General features: G+C 38.1%; 1 long non-coding RNA gene across 2 annotated transcripts; it reads right to left on the bottom strand.

Moving 5' to 3' along the window:
• Positions 1-23: 23 nt before the first annotated feature.
• On the bottom strand, positions 24-18,782 carry LOC131537128 (uncharacterized). 2 transcript variants are annotated; one of them, XR_009270171.1, is made up of 6 exons: positions 18,641-18,782; positions 18,506-18,538; positions 3,309-3,344; positions 2,151-2,296; positions 1,813-1,971; positions 24-775 (listed from the first exon to the last, which is right to left on the bottom strand). It is a non-coding gene; the product is annotated as an uncharacterized LOC131537128 (long non-coding RNA). The 2 variants fall into 2 exon arrangements; XR_009270170.1 differs by lacking the exons at positions 18,506-18,538; positions 18,641-18,782 and having other exon boundaries at positions 3,309-8,552.
• Positions 18,783-21,648: the final 2,866 nt, after the last annotated feature.

Genomic DNA, 21,648 nt, shown 5'->3' with positions numbered 1-21,648 from the left:
AATGCAGGGATTACTGTAAATACAATGCAAGACTTTGTCAACATTGAAGAAAATCTTTATTGATACTTCAGCATAAGGTACAGAAATTTCAAATGTGAAGTATACTCAAATAATCACCATATGTTGCAAAAAAAGAAAAAACCCTATCCACTAATCTTGTAATGCTTTTAAAGTGCTGGCATTGTACAACATGATTTATTTTAAAGTGCTGGAGTAATAAGATTATACTTAAAGTGCTAGAGTAACAATAATTAAATACTGCAGCAATAAACAAGACCTTGCATGGTATTTTTAAAATTTGTCTTACATCCATGCAACAAACGTGTTAAAGCAATCAAGTAGCCACCTGTTAAAACAACATTTGACCTCACATTAAAACTCAAAGCTTTCTTGTATGTTGTACTGTTAAGGAACAATTGTTACTGTAACTAAGAACAAATGAGTGCTTGCCTTGCTTATTGACTGTAGCTACTTAGACATTAGCACTTTGTTTTTGAATGACTGGACCCTTGGTGAGCACTGGGGGTCAAGGCCAATAAACACCTTTTGAATGGTTTCAAAAGTGTATTTCAGCTCTTTGGGATAGTTCATGTTCAGGCAATAAATCAAGCCAAAGAGGAGAGCAACAGCAGTGGGAAGGCACAACTAGCTCCTCTAGAACAACAGACAGACACCTTACATTTGGGCTGGAATGGATGGTGAATACATTGTCTTTGACGATGCTTAAGATCCCCATCTTCATCCCCTTTGTGTAATCTTCTTCTGGCTCTGTGTCCTGGAGTAAAAAGCAGCATCAAAACAGGGTGAGTAAACTTAATTTCTCTTAGTTTAAATCTGCTGTATTCATATTCTTGTGTACTCTTGTGTATTATATTAATTTTATTTATTCTTTACTATTGCTACACTTTTTTAATCTTGTGATTGTGTGCTGTATTGTTTTCACAGGTTGAAGATCAGATGAAATGTCTCAATATCAAGGTTTTCAATGTCACAGTATTGTGAAGCAGTAATTTTCCATTGTGTTTGCTTTGGTATAACACTTGATGAATTTGTGCTACCAGATGAAATCAGACTGATCACTGAGAAAAATCCAACTAAGATTATTCGGTAAAACTTTACATTAAGGTTTCATTCGTTAACTACATTAATTAACATGAAATAATAATTGAACTGCACTTCTACAGCATTCATTAATCTTTGAACATTTTTCATTATTAACAAAGAACAGTTGTATTTTTATTAACTAACATTTAAAAATGCAGTAGCAAATGTGTGGCTTATGGTTAGTTCATGTTGGTTTATACCTTAACTAAATGTTAACAAATGAATCCTCCTTGTAAAGTGTTACCGATTATTAAATAAACAATTTTTTTTACCATCACTTTGTCTCCTGATTTCTACTCTTTCCCCTGCCTCTTGCCTGATAAAACAGTTAGTTGATGCGTTTTGGATAACAGACAAAATAGTTATCTCCAGACAGGATCTGGGGAAGGATCTCAGGTATGAGTATATGTGCTGATAACACGCATCTTACAAGGCAAGTCCTCAGAAAGTTTCCCGACTTTTCCCTCATAAACACTGGGAGGCCTTTGAGAGCGGTAGCCTTTTTATGAACAAGGACATCAGAGGTCTGAAATTACACTAGGAACTACAAATCAAGTGTTTCAGGCAGCTGCTTTCATTTGGACAGATCATCTAACTTTGCAGATCGATTGCATGCACAAATACGTACATTACACTAAAAAAAGAAGGGTAAAATCCCACAAATCATATTAGGTCACTTTAACCAGAGATCTATTGATAAACACTTACTTGATTATCAAGTTGGTCTAGGAGTGTTTTCATTTCCTCTCCATATGCTCCACCACGGGCTCTGTACAGCTTGATCATCGGTGATGCGTATTCATCCAAAGATGAGAAAAAGGTACTCTTCAGGTTTGTTTGAGTAATCCGGTAGAACTCAGCAGATACCTTTAAAGAAAATATAGCTAACAGTAAGAATAGAGTCTACACAATGTAAAAAAAACAAAAAACAAAACAACTCAAGTGACAAACATCTTTAAAATCACATAACTCACAAGAAAAATTAAAGTGCTCTTTAACTGCAGCAGTCTGTTTGTGTGCTCTTGTCAAATGTGATTTTAACGCACCTACAGTTTTGAAAGTGCAGATGCAGTCAGTATACAAGCAAGGTTGCTGCCAGGATCGTCCTTGATAATGGTGAAACCTGTAGTGCTTCAAAAGGACCTCTCTGCTATTGTGTGCAAATTTGCAAAGCTTACACTGCATTCCAAACCTATAAAAAAAGAAGAGAGAAAAAAGAAATAGTTAGAGATGATGTGCAATGTTACATTTCTACAAAATTAACATTAAATGTAATTAACTAAGAAGGAACACTACTTCTACGACATTTATTAATCTTAGTTGGTGTTAATTTCAACATTTACTAATACATTATTAAATTCAAAAGTTGTATTTGTTAACATAAGTTAATACACTGTGAACTAACACGGACAATGTTTTATTAACTTTGATTAATAAATAATGTAAAAAAAATACTATAAAAAAAGATTAATAATTACTGTAAAAAAATTGCTCATTGTTAGTTCATACATTAATGTTAACAAATGAGACCTTAATGTAAATGTTTCATGTGTGTATGTGAGACACACACACATGCATCGTTAAAAATTGAAATAATATCTACAATAAGAAATCAGCTGTTTCATTACCATTATTGACAGACAACAAAACGTATATTAAATTACTGCTGCAGTCCCGTTACATGATTTGACTGATTTGGACATTAAAGTTTTTGGCGCTCTAATAACCAGTACTGCACGCGTCTTGCGGAAGAACATTGTAGTCGGAGCTACTTCTCTCCGTTTATGTCTATGACGAGTCACACATGTACTGGGCTACTCCGCAGCGTTGGTGATCGTACTGGTCTAAAATAGTCCCAAGTTAAACACTAGGTTTACCATGGTGATTAAGGATACGAAAAAAAAATACGATTTGGAAAATAAAATCATGATGTACTGGCTCATTTGAACAAATTTCAACACAAAACAGTTAACGTTAGTATAACCACTTTAAAGCAAATGAACAGAATGTGGAACAATAACGTTTATATACGTTTATATTATAATGGCGATTATATTGTTTTTATAATCGTTTGAAGACAAAATCAAAATTATATTACGGTTAATCACACAACCTTACACTCGTCTTTTAGGAACATAACATTGCCCTTCATAATTTAGGTGTATTTATCTTACTTTCAAAAATAACGTTAAAAGAAAACTTACCTCTAGTCTTAACAGACGAAATCCACTCCCGAGTCCCTTGTCAGCGTGATTGAAGAGGGAAACCCCGTGCCAAGACAGACAGCGCATGCGCAACGACAGGAAGTTAAACGGTCGAAATTATAAATCAAAACATTACGTTTTCTCAACTTAATTGTTTATATTCAATGGACAAAGTAGTAATCAACATGCATTTAAATAGTTTTTATAAGTTAACTCAACACTGTGTTCAAAAATGTGTCCACTTGACTTACAATTCTAAATTGAGTTAACAATTTGCAAGTTGGATTTTTTACAGTGTAGTGATTCCTAGAACCAGACTCAAGTCTAAGGGTTATCGAGCATTCGCCGTAGCTGCTCCGAGACTTTGGAATAGTCTTCCTACAGAAATCAGAACCGCCCCTACACTACCCATTTTTAAATCCAGGTTAAAAACGTTTTTATTTGATCTGGCTTATTATTCGTGATTTGAATTTGCTCTGCCCTGTGTCTTGCAGTTTTATTTGTGACCTTGTCTTTGTTTTAATTCTGTTTGTGGTTACTTACTTTGTACAGCACACTGGTCAATGGTAGTTGTGTTTAGTGGTGCTTTATAAATAAATTGAAATTGAAATTGAGGTGACTGCAGAGACGGATTCTACATTTGTGAGATAGACATACTCCCGTTATTTTCAGTTCATCAGAGAAAAGTCAAGTGCAATATATGTACTACACCGAACCCTCAACATGGCGAAATAGCACGAGTAACTGAAGAAACACCTGGACTGGTGCCACTAACACTAAGCTAACTGAGAGAGAAAAGAAAGAATGCTGCAGACGAGCGCAGATAAGCAACAGAAATTTAGTTTAACTAAATATAACAAAATCTGTTTTTATTAAATCATAGTCTATATAAAAGGAATGAATGTGAGAAATATATTTGACTTAAATAATTAACAGATAAAAAAAAAGAAAAAGACATAGTGACTAGTGGCCCATTTGCTTCTGAGATTGGTTCATTTTTGTGTGGCGCGGCACTCTATAAACAAGTTCACGGAAAGGAAACCGAGATGGCAGAAATTAAATTAAACACACTGCAGTTTCGAATGATCTGTATGACCAAAAATGGAGTATTTTTTGTTGTTGTTGTTGAACACAGGCGCCTCATGCACACACATACAGCATTGAAAACATTGCAGCCTGTTCATTATCAGGATAATATATAGTCCACCAAACAGCTACACTGGATTTATATATATATATAGTCTTTCAAAGAGGGGAAGCTCATTTTCGGCCTACATCATAAAAATTGTCCATTTATTTACACGTAAATCCTGCCCTACGTTCCTTTTCAAGAAAATGCTCTGTGACCCTTTGGTACCAACTAGGCGTCTTTTCCAGTGATGCTAGCCTAGCCTGCTTTATGAATGAATGAATGAACAAACAATCTAAAAAAAAAGATATTAAACTCGACGGAGGAAATGTGGGAATTAGGTTAAACTGAAACAAGGAATGTGGTGTATAATAGGGTTGTCATGATACCATAAAAATGTCTTACGATACTATACCAGCTTAATTTATAATTCAATTCTACAAAATGAATCAAAATTTAATAAATAAATAGATGTAAGTGAAAACAGACAATATTATTCTCTGAATACTTAATTAATGTGAATGAATGACTGGCTATTGTTATCCATGAAATGATCTAAACAAAACTCATCTCAGCACTGCACAGAAGCTGCATGAAGTGACATTTAGATGTGGCATTTATTCATTTAGACCGTATTTATAATTGCATAAATAATGTTATGAGATTAATGTTTTAAATACTAAATTCTGAATATAGAAATATGTTGTAAAATAATGTAATATGCCTACTTTTAGACAGGAAACTTAAAAACGGCCAGCAGGTGGCAGAAGTTCGTTATTGAATCACTGAGTCATTCAAATGATTCTTTCAAAACGGCTGAATCCTTCAGGAATGAATCAAATGACTGTTTTTATGAGTGGCTCAGTGAATCAGTGTTTCGCTCAAATCAACGCGGATTTGGGTCAAACACAGAAACAAAACAAAAACAGCACTCTTGCTCATGTCGTATTGCCTAAGTGTCAGGAGCATTTTTTGCTCGCATATCTTGAAATTTCCGAGTTAGCAGCATATATATTAAAACATAATATTATAAATAAATAAAAAAATATATATAATGATTGATAAGAACCAAGTGCAAAGCCGCGATGGGACTGAGCTCGAATAGCTTCAGAGTCAGCGGCTTTTTATTGTACACAATCGCTGTCAATCAAAAGGAGATACAGACCCTCCAATCATCACGCAGAAGCCCAGCGTCCAGGCACGCCCACTCCTCCATTCACCTCCAGAGACGCTGAGCGTCCGTGGGCGGGACATAATCACAGCATTTATCCAATGACCATCTAGTTTCGAGGCACTGAAAAAAACTGTTCAAAGCAGCCCCACTGAAGTCAATGGACGCTCAGCTTCAACGGAGAAATACACTGAAGCTACGGGAATGTATGAGAAGGAAATCGAGTCAGCCGACCTGCTATATGTAGCTGATTCTGAACAAACTCGTCTTCGAGATGAACGTGTTCTAACGCATTTTTAGTATCATATATATTTACATTTATGCATTTAGCAGACGCTTTTATCCAAAGCGACTTACATTGCATTCAAGTTACAGTTTTTACATTTGATCAGCTCTTGCTTTCCCTGGGAATCGAACCCATGATCTTGGCGTTGCTAGCGCCATGCTCTACTATTTGAGCTACAGGAAAGCCTAATATATATATATATTTATTAGTGGTGGGCCGTTATCGGCGTTAACGTGCTGCGTTAACGTGAGACTCTTATCGGGCGATAAAAAAAATATCGCCGTTAATCTATTCTCAAAGTTCGGTTGGGAGCTGGGTCTATACTAGTACGCAAGCTATGATGATTTTCACCTGATATTTCAGCGCGGATGTATACCTAGCCGAATTACACTGTAGGGGGCGAGAACGAGTCTTCGAACCTGTGTGTATGCGTGCTAACATGGATGCAGCTATGAAGCCGCCGGGTTTGCTTCAGGGAAAATTTATTTTTAAGAAGCTTCCCAATGAAAATCGGCAAGTCATTTCTGTCTCTACGTTACATGGTCGCGCGATCTGTATCGCGCTCACAGCGGAGTTCCGCCCCGGTTCGCACACACACACACACAAACGTAAGCGCACACACAAGTAAGCTCACTCCCACTCCTATTTGTAAATATTAAGCCGCAAAACGTCTATTTAAATATGACTTCTGCGTGTCTCTGTGTTAATGTATGGCGCAGACGCGCGGGTTTGTTTACTCATGCAGAAGCGTGACGCTTGCGGTCTGCCGTCTCACTAAATGAGGACATAAATACATGAACAACATCTCCAGAACTGCTCTGAGAGTCACTTCATGAGCATTCGAGCGTTTCATTTGAGAAAAACTATCCTCATATCATATACACACAGAAACGTAAAGGTATTCACGGCAACCCGTCAAAATAAAAGTTCGGTTTCACTTGAAGACATTGTGCAGAACGTAATAGGCTACTACTATTAAAACTATTAAAACCTTATCTTTAAGGAATAATCATACAATGTCTTCAATGTTATTATCAATATTAAATTCTTGATGACTGCTAGTTGTTTACTACTAGTAGTGAACTTATTCTGATCTACTTGGCAGAATTCAAATGAGCCATTTTAATCTAGATTAATCTAGATTAATTCCAAGATTAATCTAGATTAATCTAGATTTAAAAAATTAATCTATGCCCACCACTAATATTTATTTATTTTTTTTTGCGTGGAAAGCGCGTTAAGTAACCTACATAGTCTGGTTTACATAATACATAATAGTTTAGCAATCAAATAGATTCCGAATATGGAAACATTTGGATTTGTGCTGAATGAGAGAGGTAGTCTGCATGAGAACAACGGCATTTGTTTTCAGTTTCGCTTTAAATTAATTAATTTTGGCTTGTTCAGCAACTTATATGTTTCATTCTTGTCTTGTTCTGAAAACCCTTCAACATAGCCTATAGGCTAGCTATTGTGTTTATTGTTTGTACATTAAAACATTTATCTTTATTCACTGGTATTATTTCTGAATGTAATAATGCGGTTTGTGCTTATCTGTGTTTATTTAACCTCAGGTCCGGCATTAGCTATAGGCAGAGCAGGCGATTGCCTCGGGCCTCGGGCCTTGAGGAGGGGCCTCCATAGCCGTAGCATCCTCTATATCAGTGGTTTTCAAACCCTGGGTCTTTTAAAAAATGGATCGCCAGGATGATTTAAGGAAAACATATGTAACCAAGTTCAAGACTCAGGAAAGAAGCAACTAAATAACATAAACAACAAAACGAAAGTAACCGGCAACCGCCTCAGGTTAGAATCAAATGTGTAGGGAGTTAAATTATTTCCTTTATGAAAATAACTCCTCGTGAAGCCAAAACCCAGGAACCCTTACAATGCAAATGTCATGCCGCAAGACAATAAACTCTCTAATCAGACAAGAAGATCTGAGAGAAAGACCATTTGGTCCACTCACCCATCCTTCCCCCCTGGGCTCATGGTACTGGTCACTGAAAGAACTCAAGTTGCTACTCTTACATAAATATTTACTGTATCTTAAGAATTAATTATCTTAACCCTTTCATGTTTGGTATCATTTTAAAGGTCTCAGTGCGATGGGTAAACTGGTCTCAATTTCACAGCAGTCACTTATATTATGGGAAATATTGGAAACTTAAGTGAATTCTGTACCTCTGTTGTGGGGGCGGTCTCCTTTCAAAACCTGATAAACATTGCTCTACAGGTGTGACAATTTGGGGCATGAGAACAGCTCCTACTGAGGCTTTCTTATCCCCCATACACAGATCTAATCTGTTTTGGGGCAGAGAATAAATTTTTATGGGCCTTTTGTTCTGGTAGTATTTAAGGGTAAGTTGCAAATCAGTCGGGGCGATTTGTAGCCAGATCAGCCCGTAGTGTGGAGGGTATTTAATATGTTCCATACTATGTATCTTCTTCTTGAAGCCAGGTAAACATTTTGTTCTTAGATTCATCTTTGAACAACTGTTATGTATTTTCTTATTTTTGAATTGGCTTCTTATTGTTTTATTATGTAATTGGAAAGATACGTTTACCTGACTAATAATAAATTGTTATATTTGATTTATTCTGATCTCTTCTGAAATCATTTTTTCCAGTAGATTAATGGTAGAGGTATTTCCGCAAATCTGCGTTCAGGACAGATCACACCAAAGCACTAATGGATGAACCATGGGGAGCACCATGAAGGAGACTTTGGATTTCTGACTGTCGCTGGCTTAACACGGTGTAGCTCTCGTGGTTATAGGAAAAATACACTCTTTGTAATGAGCATCCAGGCGCAGATCACTTAAAGGTATTATAATCACTTTGCACCCTCTGAGTAAGTTCAGAACTGACGAGTTTGTGTCGTGGATTCACTAAAAAATCGGCCGAAGTGTAATTCCTATGCGATACCTAGTCCCGAATGAACGAATAATTGAAAGTATGGGATTTTCGGAATAATCAAATATCTAAGTTAATATACAATCGATATCTGTGATCAGTTTAATGATCACTTGAAATTGGAGTCAGATCAAGCACGGAGCTAGACTAAAATTGAAACTAAATCCTGATAAATTCAGAAGCGCAAGTAAAAGACCGAATACGCGTTCAACCTTTGACCAGGCCGCTGGATTCCGTTGTTTGGGCTAGCGGGTGGAGCCTTACAGTTGGTGACTGTCCCTTCCGTGATCTCCCGTTTCATGTCAGCGAGGGTCTTTTCAGCGCAATGTTCAAAAAAGCTCCGGAAAGAGGTTTGAGCTTCTCCTTGCTTTTCTCCAGCTGCTGCGGTAAGTCATTTCTTATTTACCTTTTTAGAATTATCGAGGGAAAGTTTAAACGCACCCCATATAGACACATTTGTAGAATGAGTCGGAATACTCATCATTAGACCGGAGACCGTAGAAATCCAGTGGGGCTTATAAGAATTAGACAAAACCACATGAACTGACAGGGACATGATAGCAGAAGAGTAGATGAGGAACGAAGTCTCTTGAACCAAAATTAAAATTGGAATAACATCATCCAAATTGTATTCTGGTGCTCAACAGAGGGCTGTAAATTGCAACCTAAATTCTGAGATGAATAATTTCCTGTCACTATTGTCTATTGGCCTTACAATTTTGCCACATTTGAAAAGCAAACATTTATGTGCAAAGAATTTAAGAGAAATTGTGATTAGATGAACTAAAAAGATAATTAATTTATCACTGGAACCTTTTGTATGTGAAAGTGAAGTTGGGCAAGACAGAGCAATGAAATTAAAAATTAGAGAACTTTAAAAGAAACTCTAATCTGGCAAACAATATGTCTCAGTCCGAGAGAACTGCTGCTTCCATGCAGAAGTCTCAGTCACTGTAAAATGAAGAGACATTAGAAATTCAAAATCTAATGTAATGCACATAATGACAATTTTGATGAGGCTTGTAGCCAGGCCTGAGGGTTAAACCCATTCAGAAGACATGCACTACTTTTCCTGTGGGAGAATTAGTCAAACAGTCAAATTAATCAAATTAAATATATTGAAAATATCTGAGATCACAATATTTGGCTCAACAACACTGGTCAAAGCTCAGTCTTAACAAATACAGCCAATAGCTTGGTTTTATTTTAGATTTGACAAAAATCACTACACATTTGTTTGATTCTTAGTCTTTGTCTTTAAGCAGACAGACAAACACGAAGAGGCCATAAATTTAAAGCAACATGTGTACTTTGCATTTGCATTTGCTCTGGGTTTGCCCAAACCCCAAACCTTCTCACACTCAAATAGATTCTCAAGAGAATCAACTTAGTGACGTCTTAGCTCATAAACATAAGAAAATTGTGTCCAATCCCATGATTGTAGTCACAAAAATCTTCAGATTGAGCAATGATTTGGCCTGTGCCCTCAGTATGTGCTTGCAGTTCATTGAATGTTTACAGCAGCACAATCCACAACTGGCTTCCAGTTTGGCCTGCTGCTGTGCACATGATGCACATGTCAGGACTGCTGTGGCCACAGAGACAAATCTTCAAAAAGATCAGTGAGATGATAACCAATCATTCTAAACAAGTTGCTCAGAAAGCCCTCCAGAGACCAGTAATAAACATATTTTAATTTATACTATTTTTAATGTAATATAATTCATATTATAACAACCTTATAATATATTATATTACAATGGCGAAGAATGGCCTTAATCTCATGTTGATTCAACATTAATTTAGAGGAAGAAAGAAAGTTGTAGAAGAATAAGAGGAATGATCAGAATGCAGAAAGAGGGAATGTGTACGAAGAAAGAAGTTGGGAGCACTGTTAGTGTTGGAAGATTGGGAAGAGAAACACAGAAGGTGATGAGAAGCAAGAATTGTTAGAAAGGAAAATGAAAGGAATAATGATCAAACTAATGAGAAAGAGCTTCTTTATCTTCCATTTGTGTAAAAATTTTCAAGGAGAAAAAATAACATGTCTAGAATTTGCTAATCTGATTGCAATATCTTGAATAGGCCAAATCCATCCAAGGCCATAAGATGTTTTAAATTTGATTTCATTGATTTGCAACCCAGTAACATGGGAAGGTATAAGTTTTGTCTTTTCCCTTGCAACAAAACCACAAACACAGCGGTGCAAGTGTTAGCAAACTAAACCATTCCTCTCTGGGAAGGACAGCGCATATGGAATCTGATCAGAGAACTCATTTTTACTGGACATGTGATTAAAGTTGTGTGTAATGTTAAAATCAGGCAGAAATTCACAAGTCTTCACAGACTGCAGAGATGGAAATGGTCAAATTTATGAAGAGAATAAGAAAATATTAATTGCTAAGCTAACATTGCTGCACCAAAACTGGCAAGCTAATGCCCTGAAAACAGATCTGACTAATGTAAACAGTAGCATTTAGAAGTTAAATTTCCCAGCAGATCTGGGTGTCATGGTGCCTGTAACACAGCAGACTGTGTAAACTCAGCTGTAGCAGCCGCTTAAGGTGCAACATGCTTAGACGGTGCTAAAACACTAGCTTCCAGATCTGACCATTAACACTATTTATTTTGGACTTTTGTTTGCAAAACATGATCATGATAATGATATATGCCTTTGTAAACTAAAACAAATTTGCTCCTGATGATATGCAATCTTGGATCACAACCATCTGCATTAACTGTACGGCTGTGGCCATTACAGGAAAGTTAAGATCCACCAGTCTTCAAGCAAATTGTGGAAAGGCACAATATTAGGCTGTCTTTCTCTCTGTCTGTTTCCCTTTCAGACTGACTGCTGCCATCTCTGAGGGACAAACTCCACAAGGGTGCCTGGTCCCACCTACAACAACTTGCACGCACACAACAAGGAGACGGGGGTGTAGATACTTCAAGGGGTCATCCACACCTCATAGCAATACACAAGTAGTTACATGACCTCCCGGTGTAGTGCCGGAACAAAAATTATACAACACAGATTATGGTAGGCCAGACATCACCCATCTCCTACACACAAACATACAGAACACACTTTCATTATTGCAACTGCACAATATGCTTACTAGGTATTGAACATAAGGACATCCAGGTCTAAACTACTCACAGCATTCAAACCTATCAAGCATTATTGACTTCATACATATAGGTCAAAGGAAATTATTTTTTTTATAATTTCATTTCAATTATGGCAAACATTTTTGCAATTTTAAAGTCTTGTGCAAATGTTATGGTCTTATGAACTTACTGTATGTAAACACTGTAATGTGCATAGGACTTGCATGGCTACAGTCACACATAAATTGATTCAAATTCTGTTTATAAATTCTAAGATGAGACCTATTCAGCAATACAGCTGGTCTCTTAGGACAAAATATTTATCATGTCCAATCATTGGCATTGTTGTGAACTAGGGGGCCCACTAGTTTGCAGCATATGTCTAATGGCAATGCAAATTTATCCAAATAAATGAGACCTGATATGAACACTCAAACTTACATTATCAAGTGTGACTTAGTCTGCACATCAAATGCACAGAGAATGATTGAAAAAGTTGAACTACAGATTTTAAATCTTTCTGTTAATCACATTCTCTGATTGACCTAGTTAAAACCTTAGGTCTGTAATTAAAACAATATAGACAATTTTATGATGGTAATTATGAAATTGTATATTTTTATGTTTAATTATGTGACATATTTTAATTATGCATACCACTGGTAAATATACTGGTTATATTGATTTTGCTACTTACCTTTTATTCACCCAGACCAAGAACCTAAATCCAAATTACATTATTTAGTGGTAGTAAACAATCTGGCAACCGAATGAGACCCATCCACTAAATATTTGACTCTGAAAAATGGAGACCTTATTTACCACTCGCACTATTGACATGATTGTTATTTTGTGTATTTTTGTTTATCTTATAACCCTCTTTTCATCCCACAAACATCACCAAAGTCATCAGTGTTTGGTTATTGCACGGTCATTCAGAAGTTGCTTAGATGTCTTGCATGTATTGGAGTATCGTCAGTGAAATGATTCCTTCACCTATGGAGATCTGACAAATCCGGCAAATCACACCTTCTACCTGAAGGTGACTGAAGGCTTCTCAGTGGGTCAGATAAACATCCTGGGGAGGACGGCACTGGACACAGATGTTTCCCCAGAATAGGACACTTTCAACTTGCTTGATCAACTCAACGGACCTGATACAGGAAGTAATCCTACAAACTGATTACCATCACAGCCAGTGCAGGTGGAAACACACCTGACCAAAAGACTGCAGCAATACTGAATGCTTACGCTCAAGGGACTGGGCGTGTCATTGATGTGTATTTTGCAGTGCTTTCCTCAGCCTGTCTTAATGTTGTCATTTCAGGTGACCACTCTGCTCCTGTATGCAACAACTAGTGCTGCCCGCTCTGCAAAGATTATAATGAACATCATGCGGAAATCATCTGATTATGGTCCCTTAGGTACCACTCAACGTTTGCCCCAAGGCACCAAGGGATGGACTGTAGGGAGTGAAATTATCTCCTTTATGAAATTAACTCAGGAACTCACAGATACCATGCAATAAAGCCATGAAACTAACCTGGAGAAGAGATCTCCAAAGACAACAAAAGATCTCCAAAGAGAACAGACAACACCACCCTAACCTAACTTATCTTCTTTGATCATTTACGACCCCCTTCTTCACCCTGCCATCTCTGCATCTCCCTCTTTCTCCCCAAAAGGGTTCACTCAAAGTTCATTAAGAATATGCAAATACCACATATCATGCATCTTGTGAACCTGTTGTTTTTCCCTTTCATGTTTGGTATCATTTTAAAGGTCTCAGGGCGATGGGTAAAATGGTCTCAATTTCACAGCAGTCAATTATATTAAGGGAAAATATTGGAAACTTAAGTTAACTCTGTGCTTCTGTTGTGGGCGGTCTCCTTTCAAAACCTGATAAACATTGCTCTACAGAAAACAGCTCCTAGAAAGGCTTCTCATCCCCCATACACAGATCTAATCTGTTTTGGGGCAGAGAATAAATGTTTATGGGCCTTTTGTTCTGGTAGTATTTAAGGGTAAGTTGCAAATCAGTCGGGGCGGTTCTGTAGCCAGAATGAGCCCATAGTGTGGTGTGTCTCTACACTCCATACTATGTATTTTCTAAGGTCTGGTATGCATCATTTACTCCTAGATTAATCTTTGAGAATTTGATGTTCTGTATTGAGATGATTTGATATTTTTGAATTTGTTATATAATTGGCGTGATACAGTTTTACCTGACCAATAATAAATTGTTATATTTGACTTATTCTGATCTCTTCTGAAATCATTTTTTTCAAGTAGATTAATGGTAGGGGTATTTCCGCAAATCTGCGTTCAGGACAGATCACACCAAAGCACTAATGGAGGAGCCATGGGGAGCACCATGAAGGAGACTTTGGATTTCTGACTGTCGCTGGCTTAACACGGTGTAGCTCTCGTGGTTATAGGAAAAAGTACACTCTTTGTTATGAGTATGCAGGCGCAGCTCACTTAAAGATATTATAACCGCTCTGCACCCTCTGAGTAAGTTCAGAACTGACGAGTTTGTGTCGTGGATTCACTAAAATATCGGCCGAAGTGTAATTCCTATGCGATACCTAGTCCCTAATGAACGAATAATTGAAAGTATGGGATTTTCGGAATAATCAAATATCTAAGTTAATTTACAATCAATATCTGTGATCAGTTTAATTATAAATATTGTCGAAGTTTAATGATCACTTGAAATTGGAGTCAGATCAAGCACGGAGTTAGACTAAAATTGAAACTAAATCCTGATAAATTCAAAAGCGCAAGTAAAAGACCGAACATGCATTAGACCTTCAACCAGGCCGCTGGATTCCGTTGTTTGGGCTAACGGGTGGAGCCTTACAAATGTGTATTTGTGTTTGCGCTCTGTTTTTGCAGCGTTGTACATTGTAGCAAATCAGAGACATATCTGTTGATTTCTATAACGCAATGGCCAATCAGAGGAGCTTTAGTGAGTCAGAATCCACTCACCGCTCAGAACGCGAGTGTTCTTGTTCAGACTTCTAGAAGCTTGCGACGTGAATCTTCTAATTATAACGAACAAAGTGTTGGTGATGTAAATAAGAGATTAATTGTGCTGTGTTGACAGATTGATTATAGCGGAATTAGATATCGCTATAAACTGAAATGAGTGACAACTTTTTAAGGAAGCACACTTTGCACGCTTTCTTTGCTGTATATAGCCTACTCTCCATTAAGAATTTGAATAAAAGTTTTGTTTTTCATGCTGCTAAGAGGACCAATGTGTCGTACTTGCAACAAACGTTCAGAAGTGACATCCGCATATTTTCTCCAAATTGCAATGACATTGTGATTATCAAAACTATGGACTGGACAAAACATGATATGTCAGAATAGAAGGCAAGAACCCTCACTAATTTCAGAAGCACGGACAGTGATTTGATTTTGGGACAGAGCATCCTTCCGGAGCTCTACGGTGGGACTCGAGACCGGTCTGTAGTGCAGTTGTCTTTCCTTCCTTCCTTCCTTCCTTCCTTATATATATATATATATATATATATTAGTGCTGTCAATTGATTACAATTTTTTGTCGCATTAATCACAGTCATGGACATTTAAAATACTAGGATTTACCTGTAAATGTGTTGAAAAAGAAATGCATGACAAACTAGTTTAAGGAAACAGAACCTTTCACACTTCTGCAGGTATGAGACATAATCCTTATTATTCTTTTATCATTATTCTTTTGTTTTTATTCAGCCATTATCAGTCACCGTCCCACCTGTGGGACGCTTGGCGCTCTTTTTTTCGTTGTCTTTTTTCCCTATCAAATATTTGAGTAATCATCATAAATTATATATCATTTGAAAGCTTAAAACCTCAAAATTCATCCTGTGAAAACCATTTTGAAATCGGACATTGCTTTACCATGGAAATTGTACTTTAAAATCGTTTGGCGGTCTCCTCCCCCTTAGTGGGTGGTGTCAAGTGTCATATTACACAATATATTACGGTCTTTTAGAATCAAAACTTTTTATAATCTTGACAAAATACATATTGCCGGAAAGGTCTGACTCTCAGTATTCCACATTTGGTGGTCTTTTCGTGATCGGAGTAATATTGACAGAGAAATTTAGACATTTGTGACAGAAAAATGCATTTAAAAAAATTCAATGAAGTTGAATGGCACCCGGTGGCTGTTTGTGGTATGACGCCCTAAATAAAATCTCACAGGAACCTCAATTTTTCTCATATCAACTTCAAATTTGGAACATAACTTATTGAGACATAAGGCTTTAATTTTATGGCAATTTTAGAGTAAAACCTGTTATGTAAAATATTTATTTTATATAAAATATATAAAAAAATTATATTTTGTATTTTCTTTACAGTAAATTTAAACTTCTATAACTTTTTGATATTTTCATATTTTAAAAATAATTCCACTTTTGCAGTAATCTGCTGATTGTCTTCTTAAAAAAGAGTCCAACCTTATGTCTGTATTCCAAAGCATTCATGAATTATAAGAGTTTAAGTTCGGATAGTGCACTTTCATGTATATGTTCAAAAATGGGGGGTGACAGTTAAGAGGTTAAACTGGTAATAAAACATTTACCAAGCCACATGGCTTCAATCCCAGTATACATTTACCCAACTATTATCAAAAGTATTTATAAATAAATACAACAAAACATTTCTTGCGACCTTACGTGAAGTATTATGCCAACATGCATTATAAAGAAGACCTGTTCTGCAGCTGCATTAGAGCTAACATTAGCATCATGCTACATAAGACAATTTATGAGATTAATAGTACACTTTTACTCAGAACTCACTTCAAACCACCATCGAGTGTTTATAATAACTTCCTTTTGTGATCACATGTGGAATTTGGTAATTTACTGTTGTTAAAATAGGCTATGTATAGCCTTTTATATTGCTGCACAAATTAGCATAGATGTACACATTCTCAAGAAAATCACATATAGACCATATCTATCTTAATCGTGTGTTTATTATCTTATATAATCTATAGTGGCTGTTGTCAAGTTTATTTCTGCTGTGTAAAAGCCTTAACATGTATGCTCTGCTGAAACTCACGTTGTTTGTGATACAACCGCCTCTCCGTTCTTAAGTTGCCAAGGATACATTCCAAGTATAATACACATTAGTAAAAGGATCTATTTTAATTTCTATTTGTCTATATACACATTGGGCGACCGCGGTACATAAAAAAAAAAAAGGTAACCCAAAAAACAGCAACCCACGGCAATGTAATTTTTCCCGCGACTGTATTTTCAAAACAGCCCACTTGTGCCACTGCCCTGGCAACACTGGTTCGCTGTTCCCTCATCACACAATGATAGATAACCTTCCGTGCTGCGATGATGGGAAGAAGTTGAGGTCAAACCTTATCAAATGATTAATCTGCGTTAAAAAAATATTAACACGTTTTTTTATTTTATTTATTAATATATATTTTTTTTATATTAATTTTTTGATTAATCGCATGTGTTAACGCGTTAACATTGACACCCCTAATGTACATATATATATATATATATATATATATGGGTCGCGACAATTTAAAAATAAAAAAACAGGGTCGCTCTGAAAAAAGTTTGAAAACCACTGCTCTATATGCTAGTCCACCAGTCAAGACGGGCAGCAAATTCTAGCCTCATTGTTCATTGGATATAGTTGAATTGCCACTCATCTGCAATTAAACTAATTAATGTTGCAGTTTCAAAGCGGGTACCGCCTTCTGAATATTTGTGTAGCAAACGCATCATTCAGGTGCGGCAAACTGTGCGAAATGAGTGGCTAAATAGGCTCGCAAAGAAGTACAGATCCTAATGCATGTCTGTGAGTTGTCTTCATCTATTTTAGAGTGATTGCAATGTACTCTAAATATAAACCTTTTCTGTCGATCAGCGTCATATCTGGAAAGATCATTCACTGCTTTAATACAAGTTTAATAAAGCGAGTTCCATTGACTTTCATGACGTCATACAGGGCCATACTCAAAAAAAACTTTCTGAAACTATCCGAACCCTGAGTGTATTTGGCACAGAAATACTCTGTCATACATCCAATTTGTTTTTTTAAACTTTGGTCTTGTTTAACATGAGAATCCAACACTTTAACAGTGCAGTCAGAATGCATGAAATAGCATTAAACCTCCCCTTTATGAAAATATTTGAGAACTTAGTGAGGATTTTTCAAGAATTACACTTAGGAACATTCTTACACACTTGTTGGAACTGATCTTAAGAAATTTCTTAAATTCTTTCTTAAGAGGATTTTTGTGAATCCAGCCCCAGATGATTCAGTTAGAGAGTGGTATGAACGAAGAGCAAAGCATTCTAGAGCGCCATGGTTTAAAATCTTTTGCTCAATCAAAAAGTTTGATGGTATCATTATCAGCTCAGCTGGTCAGTGCACTTTAGTTTTATTAATTAAGGGAGTAAAAATGTTTTAAAGTCAAAACCCAACATTATGATTATCAATATCATGTAAGTAAAAAACAAACTGTATACATTTGTTTAAAAAACAGCATAACAATATTGAAAGCAATGTACTGCTAAGCTTTTAACACTTACCTGGAAGTCTCACTTTGGATACCTTGAGGACAGCTGTGAATAAAATTATTCATAAATTCATTAACACAACTGCACTGCATAAATACACAAATTAATTTTTTGACATTAGAATAATGTATTTTGAAAATGTAGTACCTTTGACGTTGTGAAGAGGCAGATTGGAAAAGCACAAGAATGATGGCACAGCCACAATAGCACGTCAGTGTAAGAAGAGTCTTATATAATAAGACGATTCCTCAAACACACCTTCAAGCATGCATGAATCTTACACAGATGTACTGAGGTTACAATAATATAATCTTGACAATGGTCATTAATGAGTCATTTATGCAGATCAAGTTCAACCAGTTTATTGAGACATCAGATTTGTTTGCTTTTGTTTTGTTTCACGATTCCGTTTTTACCAAAGTAAAATAGTCTTCAGTAGAAAACTGTTTGTTGTGCACATACTGTGACTGATATAGTGAGCAAATTACATTAGTGTTACAAAACTGATCTTCTATTGCTTTTGTTTAATAAAAGATTAATAATTTAGTTATTCTAAAATGATTCAAACTAAAGTTTTTTTCAGCACTTAAGCAGATGTCTAACTTTGACTCTGTTGGCAATTTTAATGCTAATAGTCCTGCATACTTTGTGTTTGTAACAATGTCATTGAAGATACAGTAAATATCCCATGTGGACATTATAATCTTTTTGTAAATTTAAAAAAAATAAAGTAGACAATAAGTTGCCCTATAGACATACATTTCCTGCTCACAATCTATTTCTGTACTGTGTACTTTCATTTCTGTTCATGTTTTATTACAAATGCAGGAACAACAGGTTTTGGGTTTAACAGAAAAACAGCATAAGGGTAATGTGCCACATATTTCCAGAGCGCCTCACAATGTTGTTCAGCCGGTAACATACAGTTCATACCTGCATACAGTAAACACTAATAGGTGAGTTTAGTGGAAAATGACAGGCAGGAGTGTTGGAGCAGTTTCTCACGGGTGTTCAATTAAAGTTCAAGAGGTCCGTGAAGTCATTATCTATTTCCTTCCCAGCGGAGGTCAAGAGAAGACATGTCAAGAATAAGGGTATTTGGGTGCTGAAATTTTTCTGAAATGAGTAATTAAGTAAATACATAAATAAATGGTTTAATTAGCTTAATTAATAATATTAGCAGGTATGATCAAATCTTATGAGGCTATAATTATTTTTATATTCAGATACTGGCATAGCAGGCCTTTGAACTGAGAAAATATACTGTATATGGGTATTCAGGGATTGTCCTCTTTAAAAAAAAAATAATAATAATAAAATAAACATTTTTTTTTGTTTTTCAAATGTTTAAACGGAGAAATTGTACACTTTTATCCACTTCAAATTTGATACCTGCTACAGGTCTCAAAAAAATTGGCACAAGGGCAACAAAGGGCTGAAAACCAAGAAACTTTGAAAAGATTCAGCTGGGAACATCTAGCAACTAATTAAGTCAATTGACATCAGGTCTGTAACATGATTAGCTATAAAATGGATGTCATAGAAAGGTAGAGTCTCTCCGAAGTAAAGATGGGCAGATGCTCTCCAATCTGAGAGTGGGTAAAAAGATTGTGGAATACTTTAAAAACAACGTTCCTGTCACATCTCACGGGGAGCACGGGAACCAGGAACGAGGAGACGAGGAATTCACAACACGGGGTTTATTATTCAAAATAGGAACACAGAATCACAGGCAGGGTAGACACTTAAAGACCGACAAACACTAACTGAAAGGACTGGGGCTTATAAAGACAAGACAATCAAGGGACTAAGGAGACACACCTGGAATCAAATTAAACAATCAAAGGGAGACAGAAACTGGGTCACAGGGCACACATGGGGAGCAAAACACACACAAGACAGTCCAGGGGCGTGACATTACTCCCCCCTCCCGGAAGGTGCGTCCTCGCACCGTGGAACAACAGAGGGGGGGAAACGGGTGGGAACAAAGGCGGAGGCTCAGGAAGAGGACGGACCACCGGAGGAGCCAGGGAAGAGACAGGAGGGACCCGGAGCAGGAGGAGCCTGGCAGGACCCAGGCCACAGCCATGATGATGGCCCACGGTGGAGCCGACGGAGGGAGGAGCCATGGAGGAGGCATGGCCGCCGACTCCAGGGGGCCGACCAACGGCGGCGGAGCAGGTGGTGGAGGAGCCCGAGGTGGAGACGGAGAGCCGACGAGCCAGGGGGATGCCGAGGATCCGGGGGGCCAAGGTGGAGCCGAGTGCTCTGGCGACCGAGGCGAAGGCGGAGCTCCGGAGATCCGCGGCGGAGCCGGAGCGACTGAGGACCAAGGTGGAGCTGGCGGGAGGAAGGAGCCCAACTGAGCCGGTGGGACGGAGCGACGAGGTGCAGCCGGAGGAGCGGAGTCCTGAGGCGATGGCGGGTCGACGCCCGACCAAGGCGGAGCCGGAGGGACGAGGGAGCCCGGTGGAGCTGGAGGATCGACGGGTGACGGTGGAGGCGAGGGAGCTAGGAGCCGAGGTGGAGCCACAGGGTCAACGGGCCGAGGCAGAGTCCGGGCCGAGGAGGTTGGAGGCGGAGGTGAGGGATACTCCAGCCCCGGCGACGCTGGAGGATGGCAGTCTCGTGGGACTCGCACCGCATTGATGGTGGGCTGAGGGCGAGCAGAGGGGCTGGAGCGGGTGGGAGGCGGGCATTTGTGATCCTCCGGGCTTTCAGGGTTAATCTTTGTAGGGCACTTTCGAGGGGCCGGCACTGGCGGGCACTTGCGAGGGGCAGGCACTGGCGGGCACTTGCGAGGGGCAGGCACTGGCGGGCTTGCCATACTCTCTGCCGGCAGGCTTTCCTGGACCGCGAACGGCGGCTGGTGAAGGGAAACGTCGACCTCCAGATCCGTCTCCCAGTCAATCAGATCCCCTTCCATGTCCAGCAGCCCCAGATGAACAATCAACTCACCCTCAGCCGTGATGTAGGGGGCGGAGCTCCACTCCGCGCTCACACAGTCAATGGCTGGCTCCCTCGCGATGGGCATAGACGCCGGCTCTCGCACCTGATCTGACGAGTTGGGCTCAACTTCCGGGACGATCTTCCACTCAGTCGCATGGCTTCGCGCTGGCTCACAGATCGTGGCGGGAAATGGCTCTCCGTCATCG

The sequence above is a fragment of the Onychostoma macrolepis genome, chromosome 03 (assembly GCF_012432095.1).
Source record: "Onychostoma macrolepis isolate SWU-2019 chromosome 03, ASM1243209v1, whole genome shotgun sequence".
Taxonomy (NCBI): Eukaryota; Metazoa; Chordata; class Actinopteri; order Cypriniformes; family Cyprinidae; genus Onychostoma; species Onychostoma macrolepis.
This window is presented reverse-complemented; position numbering and strand designations above follow the sequence as displayed.